Source organism: Eubalaena glacialis, chromosome 14 (genome assembly GCF_028564815.1).
Source record: "Eubalaena glacialis isolate mEubGla1 chromosome 14, mEubGla1.1.hap2.+ XY, whole genome shotgun sequence".
NCBI classification, from domain to species: domain Eukaryota; kingdom Metazoa; phylum Chordata; class Mammalia; order Artiodactyla; family Balaenidae; genus Eubalaena; species Eubalaena glacialis.
Genome location: NC_083729.1, coordinates 35,742,504 through 35,770,303, shown reverse-complemented (window position 1 = coordinate 35,770,303; position 27,800 = coordinate 35,742,504). Strand labels below are relative to the sequence as shown.

At 48.8% G+C, this 27,800-nt stretch overlaps 1 long non-coding RNA gene across 4 annotated transcripts in view; it reads right to left on the bottom strand.

Moving 5' to 3' along the window:
- The window catches only part of LOC133105044 (uncharacterized), a 167,276-nt gene that overhangs the window by 64,792 nt on the left and 74,684 nt on the right, over positions 1-27,800 (bottom strand). For all 4 annotated transcript variants that reach the window (XR_009703796.1, XR_009703797.1, XR_009703795.1 and 1 more), the window contains exon 3: positions 20,639-20,819. This is a non-coding gene — a long non-coding RNA (uncharacterized LOC133105044). The remainder of the gene's footprint in view (positions 1-20,638; positions 20,820-27,800) is intronic.

Below are 27,800 nucleotides of genomic sequence, written 5' to 3'. Positions count from 1 at the left end.
GGCCCTTGGTGTCCCAGATCACAGCCACCCACACAAACTCACATTTCTGCACAGGCTCATACTGACACCCATTCATAATCACAGGCACGGCAACAGTCGGACACACAGCCACCGTAACAAAGGCTGGCAGGCCCCGGGCAGGACCAGGCTGCCTTCCGAGGTCCCTGAGTCCTTGGCAGCCCCCAGCACCTCTTGCGAGAGCAGAGGAATCATTGTGCAGGCAGATGGTCTGTGATGCAACGCCAAGGTCAGGTCCTCAACCCACTGGCCACGCCCTGGGGGGGTGGGGGGACGGGAGAGTTTGGGGAAATCTTGAAGAGGGCAGCCTAGGTGTCCGCCCCAGATCTGCTGATGCCCCAGAGGGAGGGCCTGGCCCCAGCGACAGGGAATGGCAGGGGAAGGGTTACTGGCTAACCAGAAAAAACAATTACTAACGGGAAAGGCAGCACATTCCAGCCCTGCTTAGCAGGGCCGCCAGGGCCGTGGGTGGTTCTTGGATTATGCATTTCCTTGAAAACAAAAAGGAAAGTTCAGGGCAGTTCAGCTGTGCCCTGAATCTCACTCTGGGGCCTTTGTCTCCAGCCCCCTCATAGCCCGCGTGACCGCAGACACACACACACACACACACACACACACACACACACAATCCCACTGGCCCAGCCAAATGTCCACTGGGAAAGTGGGAACATTAGTGCCACTGAAAGCTTGCAAGAAAAGTGGGGAAAGTCTGGAAAGAAGAACTGAAGCAAGAAAGGGGAAAGGGTAGGGAATGGGGACCCCAGAGAACTCTCATCGCCCGAAAGTCTCCATTCTGTGGGTAGGGTTGTGGGGAATGTCTGTTGCTTCACTCAGCAAACCTATCTGGAGCCCCTGCTCTGTTCCAGACACTGTGCCAGGCACTGGAGTTATCCTTGAGGGCTTCCTATCAGGAAGACCTGCTCTCCCATTTTCCCCACAGTGGTCTCCTCTACCCTACCCGTTTCCATCTCAGATCCCAGCTCTCTCATCTATGAAATCTGGTCTCCTGATAGATTCTGATGATCGAATTCAGACTGAGAACTGCGCAGCTGATAAGGCTGAGAGGAGACCCTCCCAGGGTGGTTTACTTTTTAAGGAGGATGAAGATGGTGCACCTCCCTGTGCAAGAACAGGAGGGGGCAGCTGTCTTGCCATAAACATGGGAACAGATTCAAATGGCCGCTGAGTCTGACTGGACATGTCCTTTCTCCCCGTCCTTCACCAAAGCCCTGTGAGGACACAGCTTCCCCACCATAAACGGGGAAACGGAGGCATGAAGAGGGATCAAGCACCTCACTCAAGCCACAGCACAGGCTGCCTCCCCCCCTGCTCCCTGGGATCTCTCTCCCTCCTCGGCTCTCTGAGTGGCATCTTTGAGGTCTTAGCTTAAACACTGTCCCTCTGAGAAGGCCTGTCTGACCACCCGTCTGAAGAAGTCTGCTCCGTATTGCCTCTTGTTCCCTTCCCCTTGGGAGCATGCTGATTTTGTATGTGTTTATCTGAGGTCTGTCTTCCTGGCCAGACTCTCACCTCCTGGAGGGAAGGGCTTGCGTTCGTTTTGTTCACCACCTATATCCAAGCTCCTGGGATAGTGCCGAGCACACAGTAGGTGCTCAATAAATGCTTGTGGAATGAATAAAGAAATGAGTGGCTACATAGCTTGGGTAGGTGGAACCAGGTCAACTTCCAGGCCTCCCCGCAGATTTATGCCGCTCTCCTCCATCGAACTCCCCCCAGAATGACAAAGTGAGCAGGAAGCTTGGGGCCTCTCCATTCCAGCCCTGGGCTGGATCTAAAACAGCCCAAACTTAAAAAAATAAAATCAGATTCCATAGCTGGGCTACCATGTTGCTTCTGTTAGGCCCAGATGCCTGGCATGTAGGGGTCCTGATGGGACCTCGCCCAGAGGGAGGGCGGGGGACACTGGCCCATGGGTTCCACCTGGACAAGCTCATTCATGTCTCTGCTCCACAGGCACTGACCAGGTGCTGAGCTGGGGTCTCACGTGTGGTGCCTGCCCTCAAGCTGCACCCAGGCTTTCCAGAAAGACAATCAAAGAACCATACTAGTGAACTGTGCTCAGACCCTGTGGAGAGTGAGAGGATCTGGGGGCCACAGCTCTGCTGCGGACGTCAGGGACAAGGAGGTCGGGCGTGGGCTGAGAGAGGGGCTGACCAGCATGGGTGTGCCAGGGAGCAGCGTGTGCCAAGGCACAGAGGGAAGAGAGCGCCTACGTGGGCCTGGGTCACACCGGGAGTTCACTGGGCCTGCACCAGAAAGTTCAGGGAGGGGAGATGCCGGAGAAGGGGCTGGAGGAGGGATGGACCAGGTCACTGGGGGGCAAGGTCACTGGGGGGCAAGCCCTGGCTCCTCAGGCGGACCCGAGGAGCCAGGGTTTTATTGGGTAGGCAGTGGGGAGCCCGCCAGGGCTTTTAAAAGGGAAAGGGAAAAGACATAGGCAGCTTTGCATTTTAGAAAGCTGAAACTACCAGAAATTTGCAAAAGCCCTGGTGGGAGGTAAGCGTGGACAAGTTGGGAGCCTGTGGCTGTCACCCAGGCGAGCACTGATGGCTGGGACTTGGGGCTGCAGGGTTAGAGGTGAAAGGGCAGATGTGAGAGGCATTTAAGAGGGAGTGGGAGAGCCTTGTGACGAACTGACATGAGGGAACGAGGGCAAGGGTGCTGTCGAGGATGACCCCAGGGTTCTGGTCTGCTCAGCTGAGTGCAGGTGGGCAGGCAGGAATCCAGGGGGAGAAGATGATATATCAGCCTTAGCCATGTATCTGGGGGCTGTTAGGGATGTGGGTCTGGAGGGGAAGGTGCTGGCCTGGAGCTCTGGAATTGTCTAAACCCAGACCTGGGTGTTGCCCAAGGAGAGGACCAGGCAGGAAGATTGAGCTGAGGGACAGAGGAGGGCTAAAGGCAGAGCTGCCCCTCCCTCTCGGCCAAATCAAATCCTAGCATCCTCTGAGATCCACTTCATGTCCTCCCACCCCATCCTATGTGTGGGAGACAGCATGTGGCAAAGACAGGCGGGAGGAAAGGAACTTGCACCAAGCCCGAGGGGCGGGATTAGGATGGGTGGAGGGCCTTGGATGGGGGAGCAAAGGTGCAGAGATAGGATAAGGGGCCATGTTCCAAAACTGTAGGGGTCTCCCCAGCCCGGGCCTGGCCAAGGCTCCTGGGAGCCAGATGCTTAGAATGACCTCCCTTTGTTGGGGGGAACAGACCCCAGCCTACTCAGGTGCAGTGGCCAGATGCTATGGGGGGCAGCCCTTCCTCGGGGGGCTGTTAGCCCAAGGCCTGCAGGGTCCAAGCCAGGGAGCTGGATCTCTGGTCTCTTGTTTCTCTCCACATGGAGTCTCCAGGGGCCGGGCACAGAGGTGACAGGGAGAAGTATGTGTCCGGAAACAGGAACCTTGAGCTGAGCATCGTTTTCCACTCCTTGTCCTTTCTGTGGTGTCGAAGAGAGGATTTTACTTCTTCGCATTCTACAGGCTGCACCCTAGCTTGTCCCCGCCAAGGGGGCCGTGGTCCTCAGGGATCTGTCACCAGCCCTCAGCTTCTCTCCCTGAGCCACTCCAGAGAGGTCAGGTGAGGCCTAGGACCCCAGCTGGCTCCCCACTCCCTCTCTCCTCCCAGACCCCAGTGCAATCCCACCTTTTATCTGGTCTCCCCCTCTTCAGCCAGGCACTCCTGGAAGAAGGCCCTGAGGACAGGGCTGTAAAGAATCCACATGGCAGCTGACATGGCCAGCTTACCCACCTTGGCTCTCCTCCTGATGCCGCTGTTGCCAGTGGCTGGCTGCTAGCGGTCCACCCGGTCCCACAGGCCTGTGCCCAGCCAACCTCAGATGCCAGCAGATGGCCCATCCTCTTTGGTACCCTTGCCCATCCCCATCCATCTCTCCCTCATTTCTCTTTCTGATATTCCTTCCCCCTCCCCGCTCCTCAGCCTGTGTGTGTATATGGGGCGGGGGGAGTGCCCCAAGCCTCGATTCTGGCCAGTGAGACCTGCCCATCGAGGTGGAAATCATTGCAGTAATTAACAAGCCTCCCGGGCAGCGCTGGTGGGGGTGGAGAGGCGAGGAGACAACTAGGGCTGCTGAATCGTCTGGTGAGCCCCCTGCCTCCCACCCCTGACAAAGGTCAGTGCTCCCCAAGCCATGCTTGGGGCCAGAACAGAGAACGAGCCCCTTGTCCTTTGGAGGTGTCACAAGGCCTGGGATCCAGCGCATCCCTTGGGGCAAGAGAAATGGAGGCTCGGGGGTCCAGTGGGGAGGGCCAACTCCCAGGCCAGAAATGGGTTTAGCCAGGGAGGTGGGTGCTCCAGAGATGCCCCTAGGGGCCTGCTGAGTCACCACCATCCCTTTCAAGGCACTGGTCTCCCACCCAAGATCTTCCCTTGGACAGCTGGGTGAGGGGGCCTGAAAGGGCCTAAACCACACAGTCTGAAGGAGCTGGAGATGGGAAACCAGCTGGCCCCCATCCTGCTTCCTCTGGAGCCACTCTGTCCTCAGCCCAGGCCTCCAGGTGTGGCCTGTCTCCCCCTTCTTAAGGCTCTAGCAACAGATTTCAAAAGTGGGAGCTCCCCGCTCCCAACTCAACTGCCCCCTCCCAGTGGTGGAATTAAGCACAGGAGAGTCATCTTCAAAACCTCTTCGTCACCATGAGGCTGGCACCAAGGTCGCATGGGCGCTGGCACCAAGGTCGTGTGGGCTCTGCCCCCCACCACCCCAAGCAGGACTTTGGGCTGGGCCAGGAGAAAGGGGAGGGGGCAGTAAATATTTATTGCTTTCGATTGAGATAAGCTAAAGTGATGTGCGTGACAGCTTTTCCTCTGGCTCTGCTGGTGTGCCGTGCGTCTTCCTGCTTTGGGCCTCAGTTTCCTTCTCTGTAAAATGAGGATTTGGGATGAGATCTGTGGTTTTCAAACTCTGCTCTCAGAGCCCAAGCATTCTATAGGAAAGAATCAGGGCTAGAGCAACTCTGGTCTTATCAGTTGCGGACTGGGCTTCACCCCTAAGATTTCATGTGCGGAATGAGTTCACAGCTGAGAAATGTTTGATCACCTCTGGGCCAGGTGATACCTGTTTCTGTCCCAGCTTGAAGCTTCCAGAGACCGGCAGCACCACATCCACTGCAGGAGGGCCCGGGCTGCCTGGGGAGAGAGGAAGGACCCCAGAAGGATGAACCAAAGGGACTTACTCCTCAAACCTTAGGTTGGGTACAGTACTGGACACATAAATACATATATATGTCCAGGACACAGAGGGACAAGGCTGGCTCAGGAGGGTCAGGGCAGACCCAGAGGAGAATGTGTACCCATGTTCACTCATGCATGCTTATGTGCACACACACGCATACACACACGCATACACATAGGCATACACACAGTTGACCCCTGCAGCCCTGCCTCCACGGCAAGGCTCCAGCTGGAGGAATTTCCTTCTGTCTCCCTCTGAGCCCCGCCCCACTCCCACTTACCTCCTCTTTGGACTCTTCAAGTTGACCTAGCTGAGCTCTGTCTGGAGATGAGGAAAATGTCTCTATCTGTTTTTCAAATATTTGGGGCTTGCTAAAGACCCACACTTTTTTTTTTTTTAAAGTGTGTATAATTTGAGGGCAATTTGATCCATATGTTTCTGATTCTCTTGCACTTAAATCATCAAAATATTGATTTTTAAGAGCCATTTGATGTCTAAGGAACCTTTTTAATAAGCTTTTAAAACTCTTTAAACCCAGAGACTGGAGCCGGTGCCAGGGCCCAGGCTGGCTGCTGGCTGGTCGCAGCCCCTCCCCTGGGTTGTGATTACTTGGAGCCGAGTCTCACGCCCCCGCTGCAGGCCTCACCTCTGCCTGGACTCCCTGCCTCCCACAGAACTAGCCAGGGGTTCCAGCTCCAGCTTCTTGCTATCCTGACAGAGGGGCTCGCCCCCCTTTCTTTTCACAGACCTCACTAATATTTCCTCAAAGCATCATTAAGACACAAACCAAGAGGAGCAAATAGGATTTTTAATTTTTAAAGCCTGCATAATATTTTGCTGTAGAACTATGCTACAATTTATTTAACCAATCCCTATTGAAGAACATTTAGGTCATTTCCAATTGTACACCTTACTGCACATTTCTGATTATTTCCTTTGGATACGTTTCTAGAAGTCAAAATACTGGGTCAAAGAGTATGCACGCCCTTAATGCTCTTTCCACACATGTTGCCACATCATTTTTCCGAAAGATCACACCAATTTATGCTTCCACAGGTCTCCCCTCCTGTACTCTTGAGAGGAACGCTCATTTTTATTCAAACAATGCTGTCCCATTTGAACACAGAGAAGCTCTCTCACACAGCACAGATCCAAGAAGGCTCTAAAACCAGAAGGCCTGCGTTCGAATTCCAGTTCTGCTATTTACTAATTGGAAAAGTTACTTATTCTGTCTGTGCCTGTTTTCCCAACTATAATTTGGGGATACTAATGGCACCACCACATATGTTTATCATGGGGATTAAATGAAATCATGTATATAAACTTAAATAATTTAGTGTCTGATGCATAGTTGGTGGTAAATAAATGATGGCTAATATTATTACTATACCTTAGCTATTCCTTCAACCCAGAATGCCCTTCTCTTTCTCACCTGTTTTTTTTTTTGAATTTTTGAATTTTATTTTATCTTTTTATACAGCAGGTTCTTATTAGTCATCCATTTTATACACATTAGTGTATACATGTCAATCCCAATCTCCCAATTCATCACACCACCACCCCACCCCCCCACCACTTTCCCCCCTTGGTGTCCATACGTTTGTTCTCTACATCTGTGTCTCTATTTCTGCCCTGCAAACCAGTTCATCTGTACCATTTTCTAGGTTCCACATATATGCGTTAATATACGATATTTGTTTTTCTCTTTCTGACTTACTTCACTCCGTATGACAGTCTCTAGATCCATCCAAGTCTCTACAAATGACCCAATATCATTCCTTTTTATGGTTGAGTAATATTCCATAGTATACATGTACCGCATCTTCTTTATCCATTTGTCTGTCGATGGGCATTTAGGTTGCTTCCATGACCCGGCTATTGTAAATAGTGCTGCAATGAACATTGGGGTGCATGTGTCTTTTTGAATTATGGTTTTCTCTGGGTATATGCCCAGTAGTAGGATTGCTGGGTCGTATGGTAGTTCTATTTTTAGCTTTTTAAGGAAACTCCATACTGTTCTCCATAGTGGCTGTATCACTTTACATTCCCACCAACAGTGCAAGAGGGTTCCCTTTTCTCCACACCCTCTCCAGCATTTGTTGTTTGTAGATTTTCTGATGATGCCCATTCTAACTGGTGTGTCTTTCTCACCTTTTTGATGCCCTTTTTTCCCCCCACTCACCTTTTTGATTCACTCACTACCCGGGTCATTACTTATCTCTACAGTTAGCTAAGTTCCATTTCAATTCAAATCAATTCAATTCCATCCCAAGAATTCTGGCATTGTGCAAGCCAGGGCCTGGGGAGCTGGGCAGACACATAAAATAGACCATCTCTGAGGTACAGGCGAAGATGTGCTCTTTGAGATTTAGAGTGGCCCCCACCCCAGCACACTCCATTCCTCATGCTTTGATCTCCTATAACACTTTGTGTCCATAAGGTCATTATGGAAGAGACTACGTACCGCTCTCCATCACAACTTAACTGTGTGTGTGTTTGCATGTGCATGCATGTTCTTGTACACACGTGTTTGCATGTGTGTGTTTCTGTGGGCACGTGTGTGGGTGTGCATGCTTGTGTGTGCGTGTGTGCTTAGAGTTTAAGTTCCTGAGGTGCAAAGATAACATGGTGAGTTTCCTCTGACTTTTCCACAGATCTTACCCAAGGCAAGGCACAAAGCAGCTATTCAAGAAACACACGAATGAATGAATGAATGAACAAACGAACGAACGAACTAACGAAGGAACGAACCATAAACCCTAAGCTGGCGTTCAGGCTGAGGATCTGGGAAGAGGGTTCCACTGGGAGTCAGGAGTTCTGCATTTGAAACGCGACAGGTCCTGTGTGACATGGGCAGGACTTGCCTCTCCTGTTCCTCCGTGTTCATCCCTGACAATTGCAGGGATTGGATTAGATGGTTCTTCCCAGTTCTGAGGACACTCTGAAGCCTCCATTCCCCAACAGGCTCTGTTCCCAATTGCCAGCCGCACTCAGTCCCTCCAGACGCAGACTTCATCAGACCCATGAAGGCCCCAGTCCAGCTTAGGGAGGGCCTCCTGCTCCCCTGCCTCATGGGGCTCAAGGATATTTTGTCTAAATTCTCCAGGAACAGAGAAAAAGCACAGAGGCTTTTGCTAAAACCCAATGAGCAGGTCTCTCTGAGGACAGGGATTAAGTCTGTCTCTGCTGATCTCCCCTCTAGTCGACTCCCCTGTCTGGGAACCAGCTTCGGATTCTCTGGGGTTTATCCTCCCTCATATGGTTCCACTCCCCTTGTGTTACCCTTGTGCCATTTTCAGCCATCCCTTTGGAGCGCCTCTGCAAAGAATAGATCCCCAAAGAACAAAGCAAATTTTGGTCCAGGCTGGTTCGAAATGAAGTCCCTCTTCCTTCAATAATTGCAATTTGGGAAAGAAACGAGACCCTCCTGACTCCCTGGCCTGGGGTAACTCTGCCAGACCTCTCACCAGACCTAAAAGACCATCTCTACTGGCGAGGAAGGGGACAGTCTCAAGGGGCCCAGCTTCCCTTCATCCCAGACCAGGACATTTCAGGCTCTGACGGAGCTGCTGGTGATGGGCTGCTGGGTTGACTCTTACAGGATTATCTGGATTTGGAAGGGTCTCTCAGGGGTCAGCAAGTCTGGGTGGATCGAGCCTAACTCCACACAGAAGAGGTAGGCAGAGGGGTCTCTGTCTCTGAGTGACCCCTTCTGTCTCAGAACTGCCTCTGCTCGGGGAAAGAGGCCTGATGCCTCTCAAGGGTCTTACTCACCCCCCTCACCCTTACCTCCCAGATATCACTTTTGGGCTATAAGGTGCTACTTCTGTTGACAACACAACAGGAATGTCAGCTTTATGTAAAGAGTGGAGGATGCTTTTGAATAATTTGTGTGATATTTTTAATCCAAGTTTTAAAAATCCTAATGTTCCAAAAAAGAGGAAACACTGATGCTTCAATATTCAAACTGAACAATCTTTTACTTAAAAAAAATAAAGCCTTGGAGTTCATAACCAATTGGCAGTCTCTCAGAAAGCCCCTTTAAAAAAATTTTTTTTTGGCCACGCAGCATGTGGGATCTTAGTTCCCCGATCAGGGATTGAACCCGGGCCCACGGCAGTGGAAGCGCCAAGTCCTAACCACTGGACCGCCAGGGAATTCCCAGAAAGCCCATTTTTAATGACCTTGATTCTGACTCACCTTACTTAGAATATATGACTTTTATGCCCCTCTTTTGTACACACACACACACACACACACACACACACACACACACGCAACACACTTGCTCTGTGATCCTGGGCAAGTTTCTCAATATCTCTGGGTCTCAGTTTACTAATTTATAAAGTAAACATAATTTACATAATAAAAGATTGGATAACTATGTTCAAGTTCCCTTCCAACTCTTGAATTCTATGATATCAAGGGAATTCTGAGCATGCAAAGTTACTGCAGCAGCTGTATAGCAAGCAAACTATTTTGCCCTGGATAATCCTCAGGGCATCCCTCCAGCCATGGGCTATGGATGGGGCAGAGCTGGCTGAACTAGTGAGGGAGACAAAATACTACTCATGCTTTCAAGAAACACCTCTGTGAGCTACCGGAGGGCAACACCACAACTGCCTTGCTCACTGCTGAACTGCTGTCACCTAGCACAGGCTCCTGTACATAACAGCTACCCAAAACAGTCGTTGAATAAACAAGGGAATTAACTAACTAATTAATTAAGGCATGCATGCTGTGTCTCTTCCAGGATTCAAATAACTCTTTTCCCCAAAATGCAAAAGTTTTTGTCACTAGAACACCTAACATGAATTTTTTTCAGAGGATTCTAGACCAGATATTGGTAAGTGTGTAAGATATTAAAACAGATCCAAAATAATTCCTATGAAAAGCCTCCTCCCCCAGATGTAACCTGTGATGATACAAACAAACTGAGTTTTATTGACCCACTGCACCCAGGTAGAATGTTGCAGAGAGAATCCTGAAACGATGTCTCGTTAGGAGAAGTGAGGCCATGGTTTTCATTTTTCTAGTAGAAGGTGGATATCAGAAGTGGAACCAGTATTTGGACTGATTATTTTCTTAAGGCAAAGGTCGGTTCAAGTGAGGTGAGGTGATGAGTGAAGAACAAAGTGTTACAGAAATCCAGACATGCTGTGGTGATAATTGCATAATTGATGGGAGAGGGGTACTGGTTCTTATCCTCCAGACCCTCCCCTTTATGGCCATTCTCTGGCCAAACCAAAGGGTCAGCCACAAAAGCAGCCTCTACATCACTGTCAGGATGCTAGGTGACATTATCATCTCAGAAACAACAGTTTGGAGTTGGACAAATCTGGCCTCCCTGTTCCATTCATCAGGTGATGAGTTGTTGGATCATATGATGTGATTATACTTGTTCACCCATAGTCAAGGCTCCAGAAAGTTTACACTTGGCAACCACCATGGACATGGAGATGAAAAGGGTGATGTTTAGGCTTTGTGGAAGCCCAGGTTAATAATCATGTCCTAGAGTCCATTTGGGTTTACCTTAGAGAGAAAGGTGGCCATCTCCTTCAGTTTCAAAATAGATTGTTATACCTAGTCAGTAATATTTATCCAGGTGTAACACAAAGTGTTGACAATGGCACAGATAACTCCCTGGCTAGCTAATAGAAAATACAGAGCTATTTGATTGTCCATTTCCACTGGGCCAAAGAATTTAGATTTGTCCAATGAACCTCAAAAGCTATGGAAAATTATTTATAACATCAACTAAGGTTAATAGTACATTTCTGTCTTTTTTTTTCAATGATATAGCCCTAATTATAGAGATCACCATTTGGATGGTGCACATAAAAAGTGAATCAATATTTCTTCCAGGTAATTTTCTAGAATAGCTTATGTGGCTTCATTTTGTAAGTTCCTGGAGGCATGCTTCAGTGAGACATGTTCCACAGAGGGTGTTGGGATCTTAAATACCTAAGCATTTCTAAGAAGTTAAGGCTTGATTTCCACACAAAAAAATAGTCCTCTAGTGGGGCATAGACTGTGTTGAGGATGTAGGTGCCTAATGATAGAGCTGGATAATCTCTTGACACCTCTTATGGGTAGAACCAAAATAATAATAATAATAGGACTTCCCTGGTGGTGCAGTGGTTAAGAATCCGCCTGCCAATGCAGGGGACACAGGTTCGATCCCTGGTCCGGGAAGATCCCACATGCCACGGAGCAACTAAACCCGTGTGCCACAACTACTGAGCCCGCGTGCCACAACTACTGAAGCCCGTGCATGGCTAGAGCCCATGCTCCGCAACAAGAGAAGCCGCCGCAATGAGAAGCCCATGCACTGCAACGAAGAGTAGCTCCCGCTCGCCGCAACTAGAGGAAGCCCGTGTGCAGCAATGAAGACCCAACGCAGCCAAAAATAAATAAATAAATTTATAAAAATGATGATAATAATAATAAACATGATAATGACCAAAGACATTTTCTAAATAAAACTTATGCTATGGAGAAGCAGCTATACTATCAGCAAACGATTGCCACAAAATAGCAAAGTAGAAAGAAATAGGCAAAAATTAAAGGAAGAGTGTTAGACAAAGGAGAGTGTGTTAATTTGTGACTTCCTGCATCTGAGCCATCTTATTCTGAAGATCTGGAAGTACGTCTGTTTCATGCTTTCTTCTGCTTAACATGAACGTCTCAGGTTAGAGTCTCCTTCTGAAGATCTTCTGCTTCTGGGGGATCCTTAAGCATCCTCACTGGGAAATTATTGTTCGTGATGGCCTTCCAGTTGCCAGGGGTGATTTGTGTTTCTTTAATTGGGAAGCATACATCCAAAAATCAACCCTTGGAGTTTTACTGCTCTCCTAGGTATTAGCAGTAACTGATAATGTCTTTTTCCATCAGGATCCAAGGGCTGCGTTTCTATGATGTTTCTTCCGAAAACGAAGTTTTAGTTTGTGCAGGCATGGAGTAGGAGGATGTTAATAATAAAACTGGCCTATTGTATTGATCCCTTGCAGTATTTGGCTATTGCTGCTCCTAACAGGGTAGAGTCAAGGATTGGAGGTGATAGTCCTAGACGCTTGGGGAGGCCTGTTACTAACTTATTAGGAGAGAGTTGATGTACTCTCAAAGCAGTTCATCTTACTGTCATTAAGGCCAAGGGCAGGACTTTGGACCAGGGAAATTCAGTTGTTTCTGAAAGCTGGGCTAAGTTTAATTTGAAAATTCCATTCATCCTTCTACTTTGCCTGAAGACTGGGGGTGGTATGGACAGAGGAATTTTAAGTAAGCAGCACTGTTTTCTTGCAGAACTCTTTAATGATCATCTTAGTAATACAAGGATGCTCATTACTACAGCAGTAGACGGGACCCCTCCAGTAGGAAACGCAAAACTGAATGGCTTCTTCTGATGCTCTTCAGCAAGGAAAGGTTTCAACAAATCTAAAAACAAACATGCCCCCAAAGCCAACAACAAACAAAAACAAAAACAGCAGGACATATTCATATTCCATTAAAAGGGATAATTGTATGACATTCATTTGGAAGTTTTCTAATGGGTCTTGATTCCCAGGCATGCCCCACCTTTACTGTTTTGCCAAGATTATGTTGTTGGCAGGTGAGGTATGCACTAGAGCAGGGTTCAATAAACTACAGCCCACAGGCCAATTCTGGCCCATGGACTTTTTTTGTAAATAAGGTTTTGCTGGGACACAGTCATGCCTATCTGGACCATCTATCACTGCTTTTGCACCCCAACGGCAGAACTGAAGAGTTGCAACAGAAACCGTGTGTCCCACAGAGCCTAAAACATTGACTATTTGGCCCTTTACAGAAAAAGTTTCTTGATTCCTGGTCTAAGGCACCATTATGATGGGCCATTTGGGTCATATTTGTAAGTTCCCCAACCTGGCCACTGTAATTCCAGACTGTTCTTGGAGGGGTTCTGCCATACTGTAAAATATGCACAAGAATTTGGGTTACAATGAGAACCCTACAAAGAGTGGGCCTCCAGCCTAGTGGAGAAGCAGACCTGGACTGAGATGACCCCATGTAAGTTAATAACAGTTGGCCAAATGAGTTGCTTTCTGCACCTCCTGTCTCGGGCTCCCAACCAGAGGGTAGCTATCTCCAGCTGCAGTCCCTCAGCAAAAGAGGTTTTTGGAAATTTTGTCTCCCACATCTACCCTCTGGGACACAAACTCAGGATGGAGGCAAACATTTTCAGATGGAGAGCCAAGCTGAAGTTCATCCTCTGAAGGTCACCAACCAAGCAAGACCTTAAACTGGTTGGTCCTTGGGGATGGTTTTGGGCATCGACTTATCGGTACTCATCTGCTGACAATGCTATGGCCATTTTTTCCCCTTAGAGACAAAGAAAGTTTAGGACTAAACAGGACAAGACAAAGGTGAGATCAGATGAATAATGTCTAAATTGGAGAAAACCCTTCTTCAGTTAGAGAAAGTTGTTCTGATGGAAGGAAAACTGACTTTTATTGATTTAGTGCAGCACGGGAGAACACTACACTGACAATTCTTAAATGACATCTTGTTAGGAAAAATGAATGCATTTTATTTTACTCCTCCTTGTGGGGCTCAGAAGCTCCTAGAGCAGGATATCAGAATAGGACACACGCTTAGACTGGTTAATTTCTTAAGGCGAGGGTCAGTGTATAAAAGGCAAGGTTCTAAGCAAAAAAAGGAAGTCTTGTACTAGTCACCAGGTCTTCTGATGCTGCTACTGCACAGCTGATGCGAACTTCTGGTTCTTACTGCCAGTCATTCTACAGTGATAATGGCTGTCACTTCTTGAGCCAGACAATGTAGATGGTTTACCTCTGTGTACCCTGTGCCAGACACTGTCCACATTCCATCTCATTTAAAGTTCACAACAACACTGTCAGGTTGGCATTATTCTTCTTTCCATTTGACAGAGGTGGAAACTGTAGCACTTGCCCAAAATGTAGCAGCTAGTAGATGCCCAAGCCAAGGCTAGCTCTTTCCCTGCATCGGTGTCTCACTGTCTCTCTCATGGGTGTGACCCCATGAACACTGAAGCCCTCATTCCCAGATTCCCCTTCTACTTGGTCTTCAAGTAGTGGAGATGCACCTCTCAAAGTCCCCATACCCAGCAGTCACACACCTTCACACTCAGAAGGCCTCTTCCCGTTTCTCTCCCTCCTCACTCAAAGTTCAAAGATAAAGCCATGTAAAACAATAATCACTTAAAGGGTGCTCAATCTCATTAGCCAAGCAGGAAATGCAAATGAAAACCAAACCAAAATGAGACACAATCACACTCCCACCAGACAGAATAGCTCAAATGAAAAGCACTGATAATAGCAAGTATTGACAAGAATATGGAGCAACTGGAACTCGTATAATGGCGGGAATGTAAATTGGTATAACTTCTTTAGAAACTGTTTAGCAGTGTCTGCTAAAACTAAACATATACCTTCCCAGATATAGATCCAACAGAATTGGGTACATGTTCAAAATGCTCAAAATAGCGCTATTTCTAATAGCTAAAAACTAGGGATTACTCAAAATATCCATCAGTAGTAAAATGGATAAATATACTATATTCACAAAATGGAATACTATACAGCAGTGAGAATGAATGAACCACAACTCACATAACAACATGGATGAATATCAAACATAATATTGAACAAAGTTTTACACACAAGAATATATACCATATGATTTCATTCATAGGAAATACCAAACTGTTTTGATCAGCATAATGGTTACCTTTGGCAGGGGGATATAAAGACTGGAAGGGGACAAAGAAAAGGGCTTCAGTAATGTTCTGTTTCTTGATCGGGGTGCTGAACACAAGTGTGTTCCCTTTATGAAAATTAATTGAGCTCTACTCATAATTTGTACCCTATTCTGAATGCATATTATACTTAAAACTAAGAGCTTAAAACAGATGAAGGCGACTTCCCCGGCGGCCCAGTGGTTAAGACTCTGCGCTTCCACAGCAGGGGGCGCGGGTTCAATCCCTGGTCGGGGAACTAAGATCCACAGGCCACGCGGCACAGCCAAACAAACAAAAAACAAAAAACAAACAAACAAAAAAATAAAGGTATATAGCCTCTTCTTTCCATCCCACTCCATCCATCTTCACCCAATAAAGTCCACTTTCAAGGAGAAGGAGTTACAAATCCAGAGGGCCTGTGTCTGAAATGCCATGTTCATTGGTCCCTGGGATGGAGGTTCCCAGGTTCTGAATACCCTGCCCACCCCAGTGTGCAAAGTGTGCACACTCTGCAGTGCACACTTTGGTCTTGCACCATGAAGATGACAGACTGGAAGTAAAGGGGCTTTAGAGCCTGATAGACCCCAGCTCTGCTACTTACCTACATGGGGCATTGGGTAAGTCCCTCCCTCTCTCCAAGCCCCTATTCCCTTATCTTCAAACAGAACAGTAGCACATGCTGTTCGTTGTCTACCCCAAAATCATTCCTTCCCACCTCTTTGCTTCCCACTACAGCTGAGCACCCCAGTTGTGTGACTTCCTAGCCTCTCAGGTTGCTAGATCAAGAGCGTGTGACCCTTCAAAATGCAGCATGGGAGGGCACTTGTGTTCTTGGTTGGCACACTGTTGTGCCAACCTGGAACTCTGACTCTGGACAACTGGAGGGAGACAGAGGCCCTGGGTGGCCTCTCCTGAGGGGCTTGAGAGGCTCAGCTCCCTCCACTAGGATTGAGAGATGAGAGAGCTTTTTCCAGGCTGCAAGCCAAGTCCCAGAGGAGGATGAGGAACCAGGCTTATTGCATCCAACTGTGAGTTGTTCAGAAGTGCCTTCTTAGGTCATTTTCAATAAGTATTTGTACAATGCCTACGAGTGCCAGGTACCCGACTGTGTGCTGGGGACACAGTGGTAGACAAGACAGATAGGTTCCCTGCCTATCAAATGGCCACAGCAGTTCAAATGAACACAGACTTCCCAACTTTCTAAATCACTGTGAGCGTAACTGTCAGCATATTCCCACCTCTGTGTTTTGAAATCCATCAGTAATCCAAGGACACTCCCAGAGTCCCTGGCTTGACGTTGCTCAAGATGAATTGTTTTGCAGGAAAGTGAATATTTATTGAGCATCTTCTACGTGTAAGACTTGGTTCTATAAACATGAGGTCCATTTTCACCCCTCAGGGAGCTTAAATTCTGGGGTGGTTGGAAGAGGACAAATGTTTGATCTAAGTTACACAAGTTATCATGCCTGAAGGAATCATAGGGAAGGTCCAGAGCAGCTGTGTCCACTTTGGGGATGAGGTGACCCTAAAGGAGGTAGGATTCCATCAGGCAGAAAAGGACAGGAGATGACCCACAAGAACAAGTTAAGGGGCAATGCCCAAATGGGGAAAAAAGCAAGCTGAGGATGGGGATAGGAATCGAATTGGCCCAGAGACGTGGTTTGCAACCTGATCAGAAGACCTTAAATACTAAGCCAAAGAATTTGGACTGCATCCTATGGGCAAAGGGACATTTCAGGCCAGGAAGTAATGGGACAGACCCAGTGCTGTGGGAAGATTACTTTGACATCTGTGATGGAGATGATTAAGAGGGAGGAGACCCTGGAAGCCGCAAACTGAGGCTGAGCAGCTTCAGAGCTTTCAGAGAGGGGCTCACACCCTCTGGGTGCGATTCCTGGCTCAGTTGCTCTGCTAAGACTGAGCAAATCCTGCTGTGGAAGACTGCTGGTTGCCTCCCAATATCCACTTCCCCCTCTCTCCTTTCTAACAAAATCTTGAGTTTGTCTGGAGCAGCAAAATTCCCTGTTAAAAATATTCACCTCCTCCAAATCTAGCTGAAGATGTCCACATTTCTGGCCAATGAGGCATACAAAGAATTTTATAGCGGGGCTTCTGGATAAAAAGACATTGATCCAGCCAGCACAAATTTTTTCCTTACCCACTTCTTCCAGCCTGGAACTCAGTTGTGAAGCCTGGAAGTGGTGCAGCCATTTGTGACCATGAGGATAAAAGCTACAAGTCAAGGATGGCAGAGCAGGAAGATAGCAGAAGTCTTGATTCTTAATGACTTTCTCGAACAGCTGTACCAACGTGGACTGCCTATCTCTAGACTTCCTATTATGTAAGAAAAATAACTGTGTAACTTGTTTAAGGTTTATCTTAAGCAGCCAAATGTAATTCCTAACTGATATACATGGCTACCCTGAATGCCTCACTTTCTCCCTCTTTTCATGATCTCACAGCCTGGCACAGGAATGGATTATCCATCTACCATGTGCTTTTCAGAAGCTGCCCACAAGAACAGCTGAAGAGGCCCTCAGTCTATACTGCCCCCTTGGTCCCAACTCTCTCAGCCTTGCAGGGCCTCCCTAGCTTGCCTGGATCCTCCAGAGACCGGAAGGCAATGCCAGCTGGGACAGCCCCAGGAGACCAGATCTCCAGCTGTGAATCCAAGGCAAGAGTCCTAGACCAGCAGTCAGAAGTCCTGGGATGCCGGACCACCTCTGCTACTAATCAGGACATGACCTTGACCCAGTCACTCCCAATTCCCTTGGGCCTCAGTCACCCTATCTTTGGAATGTGGGGACTGAGCTAGGTCAAAATTTTCAAAGTATGCATCAATTAGTTTGCATTTAACTGTAAATAATAAAAGCAAGCAAAAAACGAACGACAAAAATCAAAAACAAAAAGATAGTGTATTCAATCAGGCTTAAACAATAAAGAAAGTTATCATCTGATAAAGTCCAGAGACAGGACCACTCCAGGGCTGGTATGGTCAGCTGCCCACCAATGTCGTCAGGCACTCTGCAGTTCTCCATGGATTAGCTTTGTCCTTGATCTGGCTTCCTTCAGGGGCACAGGGTGGCTACCACAGTACCAGGCAGCACAACCAACGCACACCCCTAGCCAATAATGAAGTGAATCCATCTTTCTTGTGTTTGAGTTTTAGGAGCAAGAAGTTTTTCCCACAAGGCCCTATCAGACTTCCTTTTACCGCTCATTGGCCAGAAGTGCCTCTTTCCAACCAATCACAGAAAAGGAAAGATGGGATCGCCATCTGGTCTGAACATATTCTGGAGAGCCAACCATGACCAGTACAGAAAGGGAGCCCTCCTCTCTAAAGAAATACCACATGACCCCATGATACAGAGCAGATAAAAGCAGAGGCCCTTGGAATGAAGTTAGGAATGGGAAGAAAGCTAGCCCCACTCCTACTGTCCTCAAAGTCCCAGTCACAGAACCCTGGAGCCCTTAACACCAGTTTGAAAGCCACTGGGCTTGATCTCTAAGGCAGCTTCTCACTCCAACACCCCATGGGTCTCTGCTTCTATGATTAATGGCTCTAGCAGAATGGGGTCAATAAGAAAGGGGAAACTACCCACATCCCCTGAGGTCACCCTGAAGATGGGGCCAGTCAAAGGGCCTGGGGCTTCTTCTAGCCTGGCTACAGCTAGGAAAACTCTATGGATTGTGTTGTACACTCATCATAGTGACACACATTCATACAACCTTTTCCAGTTTGCAGGCACACATAATCTCATCCAGTCTAAGAAGCCGCCCTATAAGTAGTGTATGGCACAGATGGCTCTAAACTAGAGCCACAGAGGTGGGGAAACCGAGGCATAAAACAAGGAGGCCTTGGCTCGCAAAGCCAGGGTCTGGAAGAGCCTAGCTGGAACCATAGGCTGCCAATTTGGCCTAAGGGTGAGTGACGCTCTTGGGAAATTGAGGATACAAGGAAAAAAGACATAGGCATGACAGCAAGGCCCCAGATCACGGAGGCACAGGCTTGCTGGCTGGGTGATTGGGTCTCTCAGTCTCTCTGAGCCCCACTCCCCTCAGGGTCACTGGGAGGATGGGGGGAGCCCTGTGAAGGGTTGTTTAAAAGAGCTGTGGGATCTTCCAGGCTGAGGCTGCAGACAGCTTGGGGAGGACAAGCTCTGTTTCCTTACTTCAGACTATACCTGAAGGAAGACTGGGCCCAAACCACAGACTGCCACCCTGTGCCTGGCCACCACCTCCTCCTGGGCCCAGCACTTCCCCCACTCCCTGGAGGCAGGCGGCTGCTAAGGGCGCTCCCCACAAGCTGGTTCATTAAAGATTTGCTCTGTGGAGCAGCAATCAAAATAAACAGACCAGCCTGAAAGCCAGGGAACTAAAAACCAATTAAGAGGGAATGGAGATGGAAGGAGGGGTGGGAGCAGGGGGAGAAAAGAGGCCGGGGCTTTCCAAAGACTCAGTTCCCATGGCAGCCAGCTTCCAAAATAGTCTGGGAATGAAAAATAATGAAAACCACAGCGGAGAGAAAAGCGATCCTGGCAGGAGAGTCCCGACCTCGGGATTGGCTAAATACCCTTGCTCCTGGCTCCCAGAGGGCGCCTCGGTGGGTCAGAGCACCGGTGACCTGTCCCTCCCCCCCCGCCCACCCGTTCCTCTTTCCCTCTCAAGGCTCTGAATGGTGCAGACCCTCGCAGGCCCTGCTGCCAAGGCCCCAGGGTGAGGGAGCCACAGTCAACACCTGCCCCACGGGGAAACTGCGATGGAGGCGGGGAGGGCTAGGGACAAGACCGGAAGGGGAAGTTCAGGGCACCAGGAGGTCTGCCAGCCTGGTTTCAGAGGGCTTCCTGGAGGAAGTGACATTCAGACTGAGATCTGAAGTAAGAGCTGGCCAAGAAATGAACAGAAGGAAGAGCGCCTCAGGAAGAGAGAAGAGGAACAGAAAAGGCCCGGGAGTGGAGGAGCGGGAGAGAGAAACACCAGAAGTTGGGTAGGGCTGACAATTACTGAGCTGGGCATGCTCTGTGGCAAGCTGAGTGCCTTTTATGCACTGAGTCCTGAGTGGTAAGAACCTCAGCAGGCTGCGACTCCCAGATTTTGTAAAGGTGGTGGAGCCAGGATCCCAGCCCACATCTGTGGACACTACACCTGCCCTCTTTCCCCTCTGCCTGGAGCCGGGCCTTCTGGGGAGACCCCAGTTCCCTGCCCCTTCCCCTACCCGGGTGACAGGGGAGCCCTGCATGGCGTTTCTAGCGTCACTTCCTAATGATATCTCCGAGGAGGCCCCTCAGCCCACCAGGAGGCATCACCAGAGGCATCACCGTTTAACCATCTCCAGACCCCCTTGTGGTCTGGTTTCTGTTTCATTGGTGAGGCAACAGGAAAGCTGAGATCCTATTAAGCTGACTTGCAGTTGCCAAAAAGGAATAACGGCCAAAATTAAGTTAACCCTTTCACACCCCCCTCGCTTCCTGAGTCACAGAAATAAGAGCCCTGAACCATATTACCATCAAGGGAAGCAACACCTCAGCCCCAGGGGAATGGGTTCCCAGGCCCAGAGGGACACCTGGCCTCCCCAGGAGGCCGGACCGGTCGGGAGCCTGTTCTGCACCAGCGTAAGCAATGGTGTGATAATGGGCAGTGCCCTGCCCACCAGCACTTACTCAGCGGACGGGCTCCTAGTTGGGAAGCAGGACTGCACTAACTGGATCTGGGTCTTCCAAACAGGAAGAGGCAAGGTGAAGGCTGTGGAGTTCAGTGGCAGCTCTGAGGCTCTGACTTTTCACTCTCTTTCCAAGAAGCCAGGCCAGCACCAAGTGGGAGCCCACTGGAAACGGGGTGCACCTGAGAAGGCAAAAGCACAGCCGTCAGATCCCAACTTAGTGTCCTCTGAAGTCTCTGAGCGGGACAAGGGGAACGTGGGCCAAGGAAAGAGCACTGGACTCAATGTCCAGAAAGCTGGCTTTGAGCAGAGCACCCGTCCTGTCCTCGTGGTGAACGAAGCATAGACTTTGTAATCAGGGCCCCCCAGGCATCAACCTTAGTTCCACCATCTGGTAGCTGTGTGATCATGGGCAAATGACTCCTCCTGACTCCTCAATAGTAAATGGGCACAATAATACTGACCCCATAGGGAGGGTCTCTATAAGGGTGACAAAAGGTGCCAGAGTGCCCAGTGTAAGCTGGGGGTGGAGTAGGAACTCACTAGCATTCCTTCCTCCCCTAAGCCTCAGCTTCACCAACTGTAAAATGGGGTACCAACTCTCCTAGGTTAAGTGTGCAAAGCACTCGGAAAACTGCAAAGGCCTATGGATTCGTGCAAGGGGCCTGCGGCTGGCGAAGATGCTGAATTACTCCCTTTCCAGCCCACACTACCCTCAGCATTTCTCTCACCTGCCATCAGCCGTAAGGCCTTCCTTACCCTGCACAGCCCCTTCCTGGGTGGCCTTGAGGAGTCTCTGCGGCCACAGAGTTAAAAGAACATTTATGGGGCAAATATGAGAAACTCACAGCAAGTATAAGAAATTGGGATTATGATGCACCCCTGCTCCCTGGCTTCCCACTTATTGTTGAAGATGAGGCCCAGGCACAGAAGGTGACCCTCCTGAAGTCATAGCTTGTAAGTGCCTGGGTTTGGAACCCCAGGGCTGTCCCACTCCGAGGCCAGTGCTCCTGCCCCATCCACACCCCCAGTTCACTGGCTCAATGACTCCCAGGCCTGAGGGGCCTGTCCAGGGCCAGTACAAGGAGCCTCCTGAGACCTGGGGTGGGTCCCTCCTCCTGTGGGTGCTGAGAGTGGTCACCCTTCCGCCAACGGGAGAGAGTGACATGCTGAGTTACCACTGGCTTCCTCGCTGGTCGAGGGCTGCCCGGAAGGAGCCCACAACGTGATGGGAAGGACAGCCTGCCCGGGAGGTGGTGACACTCAGCCCTGGGTTTGAATCTGCACTCAGCTGTGCACACTTGCACAACCCTGAACCTCTCTGGCTCTCAGTCACCTCAGCAGTACATCTGCAAATCCAGGAAAAACGCGCCCCATCTCACAGGCTGTGGGAAGATTGGAATGAGATGACTGACAGGTGTTGAAAACCGGCAAACCTTGTTGTCTTTCGTAATTAGCACACTCATTATTTGTTTGTGTTTCTAAGCAGCAGATTCACTAAGTGGGTTAAACAGCTTCTCACTCCCCACTCCTTGGACCTCCCCATCCTGTTGACACTAGCTCTGCTTTGTGCACCAACAGTGAGAAGGTGAACCCATGCCCGAGTCAGAACAGCCTGGGGGAGCAGAGTCGACTGCTTATCTCAAGTGCTGGCTGTGCTGACCCTGAGACAAACTGAGCCGCGAGAAGCCAAGTGTGGTTCCTCCATCTGACTCTCATAAATTAATAAGACGACGCGTCAGGTCCATAGCCACCTGACACATTTGTGTGGGGCACGGGGCTCGCCCTTTACAGATAGAATCCTAGGAGCATCACGTCACAGCCCTGTGATGGAGCAGTGACTGACTTATTTCCTCCCTTCCTCCCTCCCTCCCCCCGCTTCCTTCCTTCCCTCAGATTTCCACCTTTGATCCCCAAAGCCACATTTCCAGGCAGTCCCAGGGCTGTGCCAGGGGAGGAGGGACTGCTGGCCTCAGGGCCCCCATCCTGGGCAGGCAGGAAGGGCCCAGCCATCTGAGAGGACCCAGGGGAACTGACCCAGTCAGAGCAGCAAAGGGAACAGAGCAGGGGCAGATATCTGGGGCTCAGAGAGGGCGTTTGCTTGGAGATTTGGGGCACCAGGCCAAGCAGGGAAGCCCTTCTGCCTGGATGTCCCTGAAGGAACGTTTCCCAACCAGCCCCACAGATCCACACCTCTAAAGCTAATGCCAGAGGCTCCCACAGCAAGGCCTCGGGCACCAGAGGCGCACAGTCAGGGAGTATCAAACCAAACCAACCAGGCAGTCAGATGAAAAGGCAGCCTCCTCCAACATCAGAGGAAAGCAGGGGAAGCCCCCAGACAGCTGGGCCAGGTCTTGAGGAAGAAGCAGGGAGTCAGAGAGAGCCCAGAGCAGCTGAGAGGGGGGCTCTGGCCCCGAGAAGCTGGATTCAGGGGCTGAGGGGAAGCCCCTCATCCTGGGGGGCTCTGAGGAACGCATGTCCCCTAGGCTCTAGGTGGCTGCACTCCCATGTCCCCGGGGGCCACAGAGAGATATGCTCAGCCACTGGGCTCAAGGGGACCCTGTGTTTCTCACGGGTCATACATTCAACCCTCACAGCCAACCCCATGAGGCAGGAATCATCATGCCCAGTTAAATCTAAAGAATCTGCAGCTCAGAGAGGTTAAGTAACTCACTCTGAGTCACACAGTGTCCTTTTCAGGTTCATCTGGCCGCAAAGACCCTACATACTTACTGTTTGACGGGATGAAATCATAAACCAGTGATTGTTCCCAGCCTCCCTCTTCCCCTCTACTGCTAAAGGGACTCCAACTGACCCACCTCCTGGCCTCTCCTTCCCACCCTTGAAGTCATCCCTGCCAGGGAAGGTGGTTCCCTGGGCCTTTGAAAAGCAGAAATTGGAAGAAAAGGGGAAAGGAGAGAAAGGTCCGAGAGGCACTGGGTGGCTTTGAGGTGGAATTATGGGGAGAGGAGAAAGCTGTGTCCTGGCGAGGCACAGAGGTGGAGAGACGTGTGGGCTCAGAAGTATCTGCTTTCATGACTGAGAAATCCAAGGACAGAACTGAAGTTCTAGTGACATCATGTTTGGCTTCTGAACTCTGTTCTCTTGAACCAACACCACTGAGGCTGGCCCCCATGAATCACAGATGTGGAAGCATCTCATTTGTAAGGAGAGAGGAGGAAAGGAAAGGGAATTGGGACTGAGGCAAGGCAGAGACCAGCCTCCTCTCACAGCATCTTTGCTTTCCTTTGCGTGGTGTTCTCCTCTGTGCACTCACCACTTGCTTTGTTCACTTTTAGTTTCTGCTCCAGTATGACTTCGGTTAGCACACAGCCCACCATGGCCACCTGCAGCATCTCCTCAGTGCTTTTCTAGAATGATGACAATTCTGTTTGCGTTCCCACTGTGAACTATTTCATTGTACTCATGTTTCCTGGTTCAAAAATCATTTTCCCACAATTGGGTCTCTTTTTGAAGGTTTTATTTATCTTTAAAGCTTAACTTTCAGCTGTTCTTTTTTAAAAAAATTTATTTATTTTATTTATTTATTTTTGGCTGTGTTGGGTCTTCATTGCTGTGCGCGGGCTTTCTCTAGTTGCGGTGAACGAGGTGCCACTCCTTGCTGCGGTGCGCGGGCTTCTCATTGTGGTGGCTTCTCTTGTTGCAGAGCGGCTCTAGGTGCACAAACTTCAGTAGTTGTGGCTCGCAGGCTCTAGAGCACAGGCTCAGTAGTTGTGGCGCATGGGCTTAGTTGCTCCATGGCATGTGGGATCTTCCCAGACCAGGGCTCGAACCCGTGTCCCCTGCATTGGCAGGTGGATTCTTAACCACTGCGCCACCAGGGAAGCCCCCTTCAGCGGTTCTTGATGCTTCATTGTGGTCTCATGTTTTGTAGCTCCATTATCAAGTCTAGGGCTTGTGAATCTACAGAACTGTATGTTGATCCTTCAAGAATTCACAAATATAACTGGTTTATTGAAGAGTCTCAACTTAGTGGGACATAAACACAAAAATGGTTTTATGTCTTCTATCCTCCCCTATCTATACTATGACAAATTCCTTTTCTCATTGGTTAAAGGCTCCCTTAACTATAACTTGGTCCAACCCAACTATAACTTGGTCCAACCCATACATTTTAGTCTCCTTGAGTTTCCAGGACAATCTGGTTCTGTTCATCAAGATGCATTTCTGCTTATTGGTTTGTTTCTTCTCCTCCCTTTCCCAGGAGAGGCCAGAGCTGTAGCCCCAGTTAGTTGCAATGGAGAAGGGATCTGATCTGATCTTCACACACTTTCCCCCACCTCCTCCTAGGTCCAGGTCATCCAGTGTTTGGGACAAAGAGAAGGAGGTGGAAAAGGGCACACATCTTCTAACTCAGTCAGGCTGAAGTCCTCTCCAGGTTGGTTGCCTCTGCTAATTATTTAGTGAAGCCAAATGACCTCTGGTGCCCCCAGTGCGGCAGGCATCCACGGGCTGGCTCTCCCATGGGATGCATGTCTGGGCTCTTCAGAAGGCCGGGCAAGAAGCAAAGAGCCATTTGCTGCTGGTACTTCTCACTCAGCAGGCAGCCTGCTGCGGGGGAAGGAGGGGGCAGGCGGTGGTGGTGAGGGGGTGTGGTTGGTGGGGAGGAGATAGGAGGAAGGGAGAAAGGGGAAGACAGGAGGGGGTAACAGTAAAGAACTCAAAACCAGCTGCCTTATCCTTATCCGGCATCCACTAAACCCACAGGAAGCTCGGGAACCCTGGCTTTGCCAAATAGCGGGAGAGCCGCTGCTCCCTCTCCACTCTGCCAGCCAGCCCTCTCTCCTGCTCGCGTCGCACAGGGGCGGACCAGAAATTCCCTTCTCCCATTTTGTGGGCCCCTTCAACATATAAAAAGGCTTTTGCAAGCACCTCCAAAAGATTTTTTTTTTAACTTTCTGAAAAGAGATTTACATGTGGGCAAATGATTTTTGAACCATTTTGAACCATCCAGGAGACATAGATAATGGGTCCTTTAAGAAAGGATCTCTTGCATAGAGAACAGACTTGTGGCCGCCAAGGGGGGTGGGTGAGGGATGGACTGGGAGTTTGGGATTAGAAGATGCAAACTATTATATATAGAATGAATAAACAACAAGGTCCTACTGTATAGCACAGGGAACTATATTCGATATCCTGTGATAAACCATAATGGAAAAGAATATGAAAAAGAATGTATATATATGTATAACTGAGTCACTTTGCTGTGCAGCAGAAATTAACACAACATTGTAAATCAACTATACTTCAATTAAAAAAAAAAAGTAATGGGCCTCTTGGTGTCCCCCTTTTTTGGCTTTAAGGAAGAGAAAAGACTCCCTTTCCCTCTCCATTGGAAGGGGAAGAATAGCCTCTCCCTTTATGAGAGCTGCGTACTTCCCCCAAAGCCACCAACTCCCAGCTTTCTCCCAGTCCTCTTCTACCAATCGAGCGGTTGGGACTTCCACCCAGGGGCTCAGGCAACTGCAGGAGTTCCATCTGTACAAGGTGAATGTGCCTGCATACAGGAAATGGTGTGCGAGACAAGACTGCCAACCAAGTTGCAGAGCGGATGGCTTTGCCCAAGGAGGTATGCGCTGAATCCCGTTGGCATTTTAAACTGGCAGGCCAATTATTTGTTTCTGTCTGGAGAGAACGTGCCTTCATGAGGGGCTGTGGATAACTGTGATCACATGAAACTGTCAGACAAGCTCATCTGGACAACCTAGGGGCAGGTCAGAGTGAATTATCGTGCTTCACAGTACTTTTGAAGAAAGGCAGCTTTACTGCTTTTATGTAGATACAGTAATGGGAACCAGGTGTGACCAGGAGAGGTCCTTGGGGAACTGCTTCAAGGACCAGCTAAGAATGAGTTGTAGCCAGCAAAGCAGTTGTCTATATGTGAATGATGTGACTTTAAATGTCTTGTTTGAATGTCTCTCCTAACATCATTCTCTATCATTTTGTACTTCCATGAAGAAAGGCTGGCTAAGCAAAGGTGAACTTCTTCCCAGCAACATCCAAATTATTCCAAACCTCAGACGACCACCTCCCCAAAATCAAAGATGTTTGCCTGAGTTGGCAGCTCATGAGGAAGCTTGCGTTTCACAGCAGGAAGAGGAGTTTAGCCAAAATTTCCACATGAGACAACCTTGATCCCAGCCCTAACCCATCTCAAAAAAGAGTATCTCCAGACTTGGGTGCTTAGTAATACGAGATGAACTTAGCTAAGTTGAAATATCAAGAGGAGAAAGAGGGAAAGCTGAAGGCTCCCCTATGGGACCGGACCTGGACCAGATCCAGAAAAAGGTATTGAAATCGTGAATCATTCAATTCAGTGACTACTCTGTATCTGATTCTTTTTGGGAGGATGCTCTGATGAACAAGCCATGGTCCATGTCCTCCAGGAAAATTGAATCTTGTAGTTGAGAAGGGACATCCATAATAACAGTGGCATAAGGCAAAGTGAAGGAAATGCAACAGGACAGAAATAAACAGCATTCCACAGTGGTGCAGAAGAACCACAAGAGGCCCTATGAAGGAGAAAACTTTTGAGGTCAGCTTTAAAGCTAAGTTTTTATTTTAAAAAAACTAAACTGATAACAGACACATAAATGAGTATAATTAGAGCACAATTATTTAAAGAACAGTTTGGCAATATCTCCTACAGTTGAGGATATGCATTCCATCACCCAGCAATTACGCATCCAGGTATATATGGTAGAAAACTCTCACACATGGGCTAGAGGAGACACACACAAAGATATTCAATACCACTTTCTATGCAATGTCAAAAAACTAAAAATGACCTAAATGTCCACTAATAGATAAAAGGATGAATAAATGGAGGTATATTCATACAATGGAAAACTATACAGCGGTTGAAGTGAATGTTCTAGAGCTTCATGTATCAATATGGAAAAATTAGAAAATTTTGTTCAAAGCATTTAAGGATATCTCTGATCAATCATTAGTTGGTCACTAGGCTGACCCAGCAGAGACTTCAATGGCTGCATATACAGGAAATACAGCTTTTATAGAATTAGTCCAGCAAAGTCACTAAGCAAGCCAATGGCAACAGCAAACAACAAACCCTTCAAGGAAAGGAGAATCTGATTTCCAGACTTGCCATGTTACATCATCTACGCCTAGACACATCATAG